The 12,663-nt window shown below is 44.9% G+C and overlaps 1 protein-coding gene across 2 annotated transcripts in view; it reads right to left on the bottom strand.

Moving 5' to 3' along the window:
- The window catches only part of LOC126426950 (ankyrin-3-like), a 71,113-nt gene that overhangs the window by 47,797 nt on the left and 10,653 nt on the right, over nt 1-12,663 (bottom strand). The window contains exon 1 of one of the 2 annotated variants that reach the window (XM_050089063.1): nt 5,990-6,114. The exons of the other annotated variant lie outside the window; for it this stretch is intronic. The gene's annotated coding sequence lies outside the window, so the exon portion shown is untranslated. Of the gene's footprint in view, nt 1-5,989; nt 6,115-12,663 lie in introns of those variants that run through there. 2 annotated transcript variants of the gene reach the window in all.

Raw genomic sequence — 12,663 nt, 5'->3', positions numbered from 1 at the left:
CTTGCCATTGCCAGCCTACATTTTATATCCTCTCTACTTCGACCATCATCAGTTATTTTGCTCCCCAAATAGCAAAAATCCTTTACTACTTTAAGTGCCTCATTTCCTAATCTAATTCCCTCAGCATCACCCGACTTAATTAGACTACATTCCATTATCCTTGTTTTGCTTTTGTTGATGTTCATCTTATATCCTCCTTTCAAGACACTGTCCAATCCATTCAACTGCTCTTCCAAGTCCTTTGCTGTCTCTGACAGAATTACAATGTCATCAGCGAACCTCAAAGTTTTTATTTCTTCTCCATGGATTTTAATACCTACTCCGAATTTTTCTTTTGTTTCCTTTACTGCTTGCTCAATATACAGATTGAACAACATCGGGGAGAGGCTACAACCCTGTCTTACTCCCTTCCCAACCACTGCTTCCCTTTCATGTCCCTCGACTCTTATAACTGCCATCTGGTTTCTGTAGGCATATACTTATAATTTACGTACATTATCTTTCGCTGCTTACGGAAAGATTCCCGACACTAAGGTACACAGTGTATGTACTGGGATTAAAGTCAGCACGTGAAGTGTAACCACGGGTGTTCAGAAAGTACCAGATTCTGTGAATTAAATATTCGGCGCTGCAGTGGTTAATTGTAAGAGCACAGAAGTACTTTGATGATTAACATTTCGCGGGTGTTCCTGGAAGCACATTATGTGTACAGATATTATGTACGTTATTGAAATAATCCGTAAATGCAATGTTGTCAACCAGACTGACTAAGAATTTAAAGACTTCTTGGCCTTGTGTAAAATGAGCAAGGGGATCGAGATCATGAGTTGAGCTGCTCAGCACCGTACTGGTGTAGAAACTAAAGACGACGGGTAAAAGGCGGAACAGAGGGCTACCATGAACGATTCACTCGTTTCCAGAATTCACATTTTTCCGAAGTATTAAGTGTACGAATATGATTGCATGCCATTACGAATTCAGCGTCTTGCCAAAATGCCGACAAGGCAAGACTTTTCATGTGTTGGAACATGCGAGGTATTTGACCAAATGTGGCAGCTGCAAAAAAACCGTTTAAGGGGTGGGGGGGCTGAACAAGATTTCTGTACGCAGTCCACACAAGTCAACAGCACGCTGAAGCCACTAACTCTGAACACCGCAGCAAAGTGTGTGGAAGACAGTGCGTCGGCGGTTACACTCCAAACCGTACCGTCTGGATCCCTTACAACAATTAAAAGCGGACTGTTACGGCCGGCGCCTTTAGATTTGCGCCACATTGCAGGGATCAATTGAGGATGGACATTTCGCCCCCACGCTGACATTCAGCGAGAAAGCAACTAACACTTTACTGAAAAAGTTTATCTCCGCAATGTGAGAGTGAGCCGTACTGAAAAACCTCACGTAATTTCGGCGCATGAAGGAGATTCGCCGAGGGTTAATGTATCCTGTGCAGTGTGACAGGCGAAGCTGAATGGGCCGTTTCAATACTGTGAGGCAACTGTGGCGGGTACATCTTAGCTCGATATGTTGCAGTTGTGGTTGTTTCGACTACTCATTCCTTCAGGGAGCATCGATGTTTGTTGCTACCTAAACGACGAAATTTCGCATCGCTGGATTGGCCGTAGGCGGTTAACGCAAGTACTGATCAGCTTGCAAAAGCACTTAATGGATGTTTGAAAATCTGAAACTGGTCACGGGTTTCTGTAGTTAAACTGTGTGTGTCGTAATTGCGGTTGTCTCCTATATTTAAGTCATAATGTTTATAATTCTACTACAGCCCTGTTTCTCTTAATGTTTATTTTCGAAAATCTAGCGATTAAAATAGGGTTTCATTGCACTGTGGCTGACTCAAATGAACTTGAAATATTAGCAGAAGGCCACTCGATCACTGACTACACAAAGTAGAGGCCATACTGGATGTTGCCGAGAACTCGCGTCGCAGGTATGTATGCACGATGATCTTCAGAGCCATTTTGTTTCTTTTTAGACCACTCGGCCAATGGGCTTGCGAAAATTTGAAAGGGCGCGAAACACAGGAACGCAACAGTGAGACGCAGTACAAAAAACAGACAGAAAAACACCGCGGGCGGGAGAGCGCGGTCTGTACTCGTCCGGAGAGTGGGGGCTGCCGCGGGGCGCCGTGCTCACGTGTCGGGGGCGTGCGCGGCTGGCCGGCCGGCTGCACAGACTGCACAGGCTGCGTGCGTCTCTCGCACACGCAAAGTTGCACAGGTGTAAACCTGCCTCCACACTAGGGACAAGCGGTGCCCAGCACTGAACCTGCCGATTCCAACTGTGCATCACCAAAACGGACATAGAACACTCTCCGAAAGCTAACATGCGTGAAATACGTGCCACACAAAAATTGTTACTGTAACATTCCATTTCTTTGGCTCCGCTGAGTGACAACCATACTGTAACCTGACAACCTGTACCAGAACTCTGGCTAAGCAACGGACCACTTCTCCACAACACACTTTACAAATAATATAGCAGCCACGCGTTCTGTTGTATCCGTGTGACGTCACGCAGCACACCATTACGCAACGGGTCAATGTCGACGGCCGCTATCAGCAGCTGCGAGCTGCTGCAGTTTAGGCAGCCGCCTGTACTGGAAATACGGGTACTTGCAGAGCCTTGATGCTTTGAGAAAAGTGAAACACACGACGTAAGTCTGAGAAAACTGCAGGTTTTTTTCACTGATTAACTACTAAATGGTTTATGACCACATGGGCCACCAAGGCGACAGAGAAATTTTCACGAACCGTTTTTTTCTCCGTCTGAGACATTCAAGTACCGGGTGCTTGTAAGTAAAATGCAGCTACTGACCCAAGTCCACTGTGGTCTGAATATGGTAAGGCAGCGAAACACTGTAGACATGCTAAAGCGTTAACGCGAAACCAGTTGGCGCCGGAGGAAATCAATTCCAATACCAGGTCCGAATCTGTCACTGTGCAACACCTCGCGGAAGTCTCCGGTGATCATACTGAACAAGTTCTGCAAGTGGCGGTTAACAATATCGACATTCTGCCTTTCTCACTTGTTTGTCCCTTCCTGTCCACACTCCGTTCCCAATGCATTAGATATGGGAACATTTCTTTCCGGTGTAAATCGGTTCCGCAAGGGCGCATTAGCATACCAAGTTTCGCTGCCATACAGCAGTCACAGCCCACGATGGAGCTCTGCGAGTGGCTCAACTTGAGACTGCAAGCAGCCAGTGGTAGAGCACGGTTACTGCTGCACGCAGGTTACCCTCAGCCACGTGTCAGGGCGACACCTCGCCACCGTCTCCACGTTGAGTCACGTTTACTGCCGGCCCAAGTATCATGTGAGACACCACAGTGAGAAATTTTATGCAGCTATCACATTTTACTGGTGGACAGAACACCCAATGAATTGAAAGCACCCGGAAACACTGTACACATTCCCAAGTCACGAGTGACCTTACTCCCTTATTATTGGATATCTATGTGTGACCTAAAGAGCTGATTCCACACAATCGCGATTAAATGGAGGCCTTTTTAGGAAACTGTTTTGGCTGCCGCTACTGTTCATCCGTGAACGCCACAGTTTTCTACGATTCAGCAAATCTTATCTCGCTACACACGATACGTTTTGAACAGGTCTTTAATGCGACGTGCATCAATTGCATTGTGTATTTTGTGATAGGCGAGTATAAATACGAAAACCATCACACATAGTTCCACGTCACGAAAGTGAAGGGCATTTACAGCACCGATTCCGGGTTACTTATTATACATAAAATTCGCGCAACTTTTATCAAATCATCCTGTCCCTCACGTGTGACGACAGTCACTTTTCCGTGACGTCACGCGTTCTTTGCTGGCAGTGGATGAGGGGAGCACACTGAACAGTCGTCGTGTTGATCTACCCGTTTCCTAAGATAAAATTGTCAATTTTATGGTTTTGGTATTCAAATTTGCGTTTTACGACGATGTGCAGTCTAACTGATACATGGCATTTTTGAACTCTTCAAGACGGCGTCGTCTTCAGTACTTTGTCATGCCGAAGTGTCTGTAAATGCGACGTCAGTGGCCACCGACGATTCCGAAACTGGGACTTACCATCAATAACGGGTAAGGCTTCTGTAACAGTACCTGGCTAAACGAAATAATGTTTACTGTAGGTTTCTGTCAAACATAATTAGCAAATGCCCCCACAAATGTTATAATTCTGACGTGATTCAGCCCTCTGACGGAAACTAACAACAAATCTACCCCGATTCTCGCAATTGTTGCACTGGAAATGGCACAAATTAAATCTAGGTTCTGCCGCCATTAGTGCCTGCACATAGAAACCTACACTGCACTTTAATCGTGTCATTTCAACGTCCAATGAAGAAGCTGGTAAATGACGGCGTCAGAATCACCGACATTCATTCCTCCCTCACATAATACACGACTGAAGCGCAGGCCGCACACAACACGGCGCGCCTCACAGATCGCTGACGCGTTGCTTTGTCGACACACCGGGCTCTCTCATCAGACAAATAGTAACACGAGAACAGCCCAACAAAGCGATGCAGCGTTGCAGAGTGCTAAAAAAATTTCATCAGCAAATCACAAACGAGGAGACGTGACAGAGCGATAAAAAATACGAAATGTTTATTTCGTGAAGCACAAACATTACGATAAATTCTCAAGAATTCGCCAACTACTACGCAGATGGTCGCCTGTTTGTAATGAGGGTGTTGGGGAAAGCTACAGATTGCTCGTTGACCATAACCTTAATTCCAGAACATTGTGAAAATACGCAAATGAAGGCGAGTGCTGCGTCTCATCGCCACAAGCGTGTCGGCGTCACGCCACGAGTTGTGATTCGCGAACGGATTTCAGGATCCGCAACGCCCACGCACGAAACAGCTTCCGACGTCTCATTACTTTGCACACGAGTTTACGTGTGTAACATCTGACGTTAAGCATGTAAGCGAGATAAAGTTTACAAACGGTTTGAAATTGTTCTTAATGTGTGTTCGAAAGCAAGTGCTCATTCTGAAATACTGGGTAAACATAGTCTGCTTAATTTGCGCTGCTTTTTAAAGAAAAGCCCGTTTATCGCGCGTCTAAATTTTTTACACGTCATGTCTACTGAAGTGTGGGCCGTACGACGATGTAATTTTTGCAGATACCCTAAGGGGTGTGGGGATACTGTCTGCAAACTCCGTCGCAAATAGGTAGGTACTGATAAATTACAACGATACGTCTGATGTCTAAGTTGACTCCATGAACAGCTACAACGTCGCCGCGGGGTAGCGGAAAAATCTCTTCAGTTCTCGTAGTCTTGCGTGCAGTTTCTTGGAAGTCGGTAACGGCCCTCATTCTGAAATACTGGCTGACTAACGTCCGCGTATTTCAGCGCCCTTAGTCACGTTACCTCGCGACGCGCAATGTTTCCAACTTCGGTACTTCTCTTACTGTGTGACAACCGCAATTTAAGATTATACCTCTGAATGAGTACATCTTGACAACATTTTACATGTCTGAATTCGGCCACATTACGCGAAACATTAAAAAATAAATTTCTGCCACGCCTGCATGCGGCTACACGCCTTGTCGCACTGAAACTCGCTTACTCCAAAGTTCTGCGTTTGATGGTTTTCGTACTTGCGTCCTACGAACATAATCAAGAACGCGAGGTTTTCATTTTAAATGCCTGTTGTACGTGAATTCCGTGGAAATCTACACTGGCACATCGAAACACTAGCCGACTGAATGTGGCGTTATTTTCCATTCGTTCCAAGTTATTCTCGCTCAAGTTTTCATGGACTGGAGCAAGGCCATAAGTAACGACCTATAAAGTACTGAACACTCAAGACGGTAATTTAACACACTGTTAGCCACCCCTTTGTTCGTAGCGGTCCTAATTTTTCAAATTAAGACAAGTATTCGACAAGAGCAGTAAGTGAGTTACGCGACAAAAACCACACAAAAGCGTGCAGAACATCCGCCGCTCCCATAAATTCCTGCCTTACCTTTCTGAGGTATTCCCGTGGAGACACAAGATACACGAGCTCTGTCTGGGCAGGCAGGACAACGTGGCACGCTGCTTCCCTCCAGGCTGCTGCGTCACAACTGGACCGCACAGACAGCCGGCTGTCCCACCCAGCGCTGACGACACGGGGCGGCGTTGCCAGCTCGCGCGGCAGGCGAGGGAACGGCTGCAGCAGGGCGTCTACGTCTGTGTCGGCACTGCCGGACCGGCAGCGTCCCATCCACGCCACAGTCAGTTATCTCGAACCGCGCTATACAGCTGGCAACACACACCCCCTTCGCCTGGCGCCCCAAAAACCGGATTTCGTAAACCGATTTCCCAGTACCGCTTTTGGTGAACGCAAAGATGGAACAAAGACGCTGCATTTTGGTCACGGGATGAGGAGAGGTGTGAACACAACATCTTCCGTCATCGTGCTGAGTGCCAGTGACTTCCGCGCGAGCTTCGCGATTCGTATCGATCATTTCCTACTCCAGAAATGACGGACGAGTGTGACAAGTTGTCGTTAAAGAACGTTACAGGGATATCAATGCTGAGGTCATCGGTGCCTGGGCTCACGTACTACTTTAACTTCAAGTTACACTGAGCACGACACACATTTACCCTCAACGTGTGGACCAACTGAAATCATTCTGTGATTTCGTTGATACTGGGTACAGGAAAGTTCTTGGTAGTATTAAAACTAGATGGTTGTCATTGTTGCCAGCAGTTACGAAAGTTATTGATATGTATGAACCTTTGAAATCTTGTTTTCTATCTAGAATAGGTGTCCCACGTTGCTGAAACACATTTTCGAGAACCACAGTCACTTCTTTGGCTTCATTTCACACAATGCACATTGAAAATGTTTTTAAATTCAATGCAAAAGTTGGAAATAACCACGCTTTCAACTTGCTTCAAGAAATAATCAATACCATTTTAATTAACTTGGAAAAGGAAGGTACTTTCACTCAGTCAAAATACGAGCCTTTTACCAATTCTGAGACACTTCGACACTTTTGTGACTTGTTTGGAAAAGTAGAGTTCTCCACTTCAACCTCTGAAATCATTTCATTGGATAATACCAAAAAAAATACTGTTTCTTGGGCTGAACTTCTAAATTTTCTGATAATTCTTAAAGGTAGTAGACTCATGTGCAACATTTCAGACGAGAAGGATGCGTGAACAACATTGTATCCCAGAAACTTGAGGAATTACAAAAAGCTAATTTGGAAACAGATGAGAGACTATGCGATGTATTCAATACACTTAAAAGTACAGGTATTTCATGTAAAAATATAGACACGCTTGTGAGATTTGCTCCTGCTGTACCAGACAAATATTGTCGTGGAAAGAATGTTTTCAATTGTGAGTTCCCTTTGGAGGGTGGAATCTGTAGTGCCAGAACCACTTCATTCCCACAGGTGTTAGTGTGTCTCATATTAGAGGCCAGCACCGAACATAAAATTCTTTGACAAGTACAGAGTAGAGGTGTTCTTACTCGGTAACTACTGTCTAATTATTGGATTTATAGTGAATTCTTGCAATGGGCCTTTGTCCTCAGAAGTTGACTGTCGAAAGTAGTTGCTCTCTGTCCCAGTGTACTTAAAAGCAGAATAAGCAAGCATTCTTCAAAACTATATAATGTATGGATATGGTCAGTGTCTGGATCAAGTAAATCCTACCCCATATTTGGCAGATTGGGTTCCGGATTTGGAGGCTGCATTCGAGAGAGACGTACCATATGTCGAAGTTTAAGCACCATTTAATATTTTCGTGTGTTTTAATTTAGACATAAATGTCGAGTGGCTTTTTACGTACCACCTCATAGAACCACTCTGCTTCCTAGTCAAGCTCCCTAAAATCATTCAGTTCTTATCTTCCCTTAATAGCGATCAATCAATAAAATTGTAATATGTTGTCTTGTGTATCCAGTACGAGGATATTTCATTCCTTAGCTCATACAACAGTCTGGCAGGTGGTGGTTTTCTCTGCTATTTTTCCAGTACTTGAACGAATTTCAGTCACAATCTAAGTTTGTGTGTCTGGTGCGTGCTCAATGAAACGAAAATAACCTCCGTTTGCCTGGTGGCTGTTGGTACTTGAAGTCAGAAACAGGTTTCATTCGGAACACCGACTTTGCCATTAAATCTGAATTTTGCGGAGAACAGGTAGCCTTCATAATGGCGAGACCCTTTTGCACAGGATTTCGGTCACCCCAGGGATCTTATGTTGATGCTGTGACATTGTTAGGGTGTACTAATACGTAAATTTTATTTTCTACAGATCTCTCACAATTTCTTCATTGTGGTTGATTAGCGTTGTTGCTTGCTTTATGAAACAGTGTCGTCTTTGATGTCTGCTTTGAATTTTGTGTGAAGTGTGTTTATGGTACTTTGGGAGCTTTTCGTCGTAATCCTTTTCATTGGGGAGTTTTTTAAATGTAATTAATGCTCGTGTGACGATTTTGCGCTGGGAATTGCGTGTGAAGCTCATTTTCATTCTATCAGGTTGCTTGTGATGAATACTCTTGTTTAACCAGTGTAATGAACTTAATAAAAATTCAGCATGTTATTTAAGTGTGTTTCAGGTAGTGTTTTTTCTGTATAAGATTTTCATTTGCGTTATTCGAAAATAGTTACGTTAGTCGCTCCAAAAGCAGTACGAGGAGAAAAGAAAAAAAGGTGGTGAGGAGTCAGTATGCGAAATGCCCAAAAAAGAGACTGCGAAGGTACAGAGACGTGTAGGAGATAGATTCTCCCCAATTTTAGCCACGAAAATGTGCAAAATTAAACAGTAGGTTCCTCCGATGCGAGAGAAATGAGTGAGCCAGACTTCAGTGGTGCAGCGGAGATGTTTAGATCTAGGACGTGCACAGCCTGTTCCACTCACAGCTAGCAGTGTTTCGGGTCGAGTGCACAATTTACTAAGCGTGAGTGCGGGCGAGGCTGAAGCAACGATAAGTGAACAGAGGGCAGCAGAGCATGTAGCTCTGAGCAGAACATGATTGGCCAATTTGGCCACGCTGATAAAAAGAATAAGCACACAGCGAAGAGTTAAAGGCAGACTGCAGACTTGCTGGCGTCAAAGGAGGAGCTGAACTGAGATTTAGTTGCCGAATATGGCACCTTAACGACTACAGTTGAATCACTGAGCTCAGAAATTGATGATGATATGGAAGAAACGTTCAGAACTTAAAATCAAGGGCGACACTGCGCAATTTGAAGAAGCTAAGGCCATCGGTCTCTAGACTTACACACTACTTAAACTAATGTAAACTAACTTATGCTAAGAACAACACACACACACACACACATGCCCGTGGGAGGATTCGAACCTCCGGCGGGAGGGGCCGCGCAATCCGTGACACGGCGCCTCAAACCTCGCGGCACTTGGAGAGGCAGGAAACAGGTTAAGTGGGATAGAAGGAGAACAGAAAAGAGTGAGCGGGAAAGGCTGGTTGCCAGGTGGCTAGAACAGGAGCATGGGGGATGTGACTGATGGTGATCATAGGGAATTCTTTAATCTACTAAAACGAATGCCCATGTTCACTGGCAACATACAGGGTGGCGCACGAAATGTGTTACCATTTTGTTTTTGAATATGAACTTTGTCAATACGATCTGAAAGGAACATATACTACAATGAAGAGCCGCCCATGGAGATTTGTTCTAACTCAGCGCATATTCAATATGTCCACCATTTCGTTTCCGACCTTCCTTCAAACGAATACTGAAGTTAGTGATTACCTACGGCACATGTCTTCCGCAATTTCAGTGCAAGCTTGAAAAACAAGTTTTCTGAGCTCCATTAAATCAAGTGGACGTTTCGGGGAAATTTTTTCCTTTAGGTACCCCCAAAGAAGAAAGTCACATGGATTGAGGTCTGGACTATGAGTTTTTACACGAGCATTTCGACGTACAGATCATTTCACTCAGGCTTCCAGCTCGCTTCAATGACGGACAAAATTGGCTCCCCAATGGCGGACATATTGAGCATGTGCTCAGTTAGAACTAATCTCCATGGACGGCTCCTCATTGTAGTATATGTTCCTTTCAGATTGTATTGACAAAGTTTATATTCAAAAACAAAATGGTAACACATTTCGTGCGCCACCCTGTATGTAAGCCAAGTACGGACATTATCGAGACACTTTGGAGGGAATAAACAGCAGGAGTTTTGGAACTGGAAAGTACAGTTAAGGAAACGCTCGATGTTGCAAATACAGTACATGCACAGAAGCCTTAGGCAAATCATAACAAATAGCTACAGGCAATCCACTTACACTGGAATCATTAAAATTTTATAGGAATCCACAGTACTTGCGAGCTGAAATTAGAAACAGCATTCGGTAATTTTGAAAGAGAAAATGGGAGCTCAACTTGGAATCGACCGAAGTACAAGTAGGCACAACTGTGGATGAATAGGCTGGCTCGAAAAAGTGCAGAAGAAATCTGCAGCAGAAATCCTGCGTCTGTGATGTAACGAAAACTAAGATGCACTGCGATGAAAAAAGAAAAGAAAATGAGAACGAGAATTGCCCGAAACTACGGAAGACGCTGTGATAATACGATGCTAAACAGCATCTTCTACATTTGCATCTACATCTACATCTACATGCTCTGCAAACGACCGCGGCAGAGAGTAGGTCCCACAGTACCAGTTGTCAGGGTTTGTTCCTGTTACATTCACGTATGGAGCGCGGGAAGAGTGAATGCCTCTGTACGCTTAGTACTTACTGTAATCTTATCCTCACGATCCCTATGTGAGCGGTACGTAGAGGGTTGTAAGTATATTTCTAGCATTACCATCTAAAGGCAGTTCTTGAAACTTTGTTAATAGACTTTCTCGGGATGGTTTGGGCCTGTCTGAGTCTGGAAGTTCAGTTACTTGCGTACTTCCGTTACACTCCTACGGGTCAAACAAATCCATGACAATTCGTGCTGCCCTTCTCTGTATACGTTCAGTATCCCTAGTTAGTCGTATCTGGTGCGGGTCCCACACACTTGAGCAATATTCTAGAACCGGTGGTACGAGTGGTTTGTAAGCAAAGTCCTTTGTAGGCTGACCGCTCTCCACCAGTAAACTGCAGTCTGTCACCTGCTTTACCTACAACTAAGCGTATGTCTTCATTCCTTCTCATACCAGGTACTTTTTATGTGTCCGCCAACTCCAACAGTGACTCCATGATATAGTCGTAGAATATTACTTTTTAGTTTTCTGGAGGCACAGTTTTACATTTATGAACATATAAATCAAGTTGCCGTTTTTTCACCACTCTGAATTCTTATCAAGATCTGACTGAATATTTATGCAGCTTCTTGCAGACAGTACATTACAGATAACTGGATCATCTGAAAAACTCTGAGGTTACTATTATTATTAATACACTACTGGCCATTAAAAATGCTACACCACGAAGATGACGTGCTACAGACGCGAAATTTAACCGACAGGAAGATGCTGTAATATGCAAACGATTAGCTTTTCAGAGCATTCACACAAGGTTGGCGCCGGTGGAGACACCTACAACGTGCTGACATGAGGAAAGTTTCCAACCGATTTCTCATACACAAACAGCAGTTGACCGGCGTTGCCTGGTGAAATGTTGTTCTGATGCCTCGTGTTAGGAAGAGAAATGCGTACCATCACGTTTCCGACTATGATAAAGGTCGGATTGTAGTCTATCGCGATTGCGGCTTATCGTATCGCGACATTGCTGCTCGCGTTGGTCGAGATCCAAAGACTGTTAGCAGAAAATGGAGTCGGTGGGTTCAGGAGGGTAATACGGAACGCCGTGCTGGATCCCAACGGCCTCGTATCACTGGTAGTCGAGATGACAGGCATCTTATCCGCATGGCTGTAACGGATCGTGTAGCCACGTCTCGATCCCTCAGTCAACAGATGGGGACTTCTGCAAGACAACAACCATCTGCACGAACAGTTCAACGACGTTTGCAGCAGCATGGACTATGAGCTCTAAGACAATGGCTGCGGTTACCCTTGATGCTGCATCACAGACAGGAGCGCCTGCGATGGTGTACTCGACGACGAACCTGGGTGCACGAATGGCAAAACATTTTTTCGGATGAATCCAGGTTCTGTTTACAGCATCATGATGGTCGCATCCGTGTTTGGCGACATCGCGGTGAACGCACATTGGAAGCGTGTATTCGTCATCACCATACTGGCGTATCACACCGCGTGATGGTATGGTGCGCCATCGGTTACACGTCTCGGTCACCACGTGTTCGCATTGACGGCACTTTGAACAGTAGACGTTAAATTTCAGATGTGTTATGATCCGTGGCTCTACCTTTCATTCGATCCCTGTGAAACCCTACATTTCAGCATGATACTGCACTACCGCATGTTCCAGGTCCTGTACGGGCCTTTCTGCTTACAGAAAATGCTCGACTGCTGCACTGGTCAACACATTCTCCATATCTCTCACCAATTGAAAACGTCTGGTCAATGGTGGCCGAGGAACTGGCTCGTCACAATACGCCAGTCACTACTCTTGATGAACTGTGGTATCGTGTTGAAGCTGCATGGGCAGCTGCACCTGTACACGCCATCCAAGCTCTGTTTGATGCAATGCCCAGGCGTATCAAGGCCGTTATTACGGCCAAAGGTGGACGTTCTGGGTACTGATTTCTCAGAATCTATGCACCC

The sequence above is a fragment of the Schistocerca serialis genome, chromosome 11 (genome assembly GCF_023864345.2).
Source record: "Schistocerca serialis cubense isolate TAMUIC-IGC-003099 chromosome 11, iqSchSeri2.2, whole genome shotgun sequence".
Classification (NCBI taxonomy): Eukaryota; Metazoa; Arthropoda; class Insecta; order Orthoptera; family Acrididae; genus Schistocerca; species Schistocerca serialis.
The sequence above is the reverse complement of the archived record's forward strand: the minus strand, read 5'-3'. Positions and strand labels throughout refer to the sequence as shown.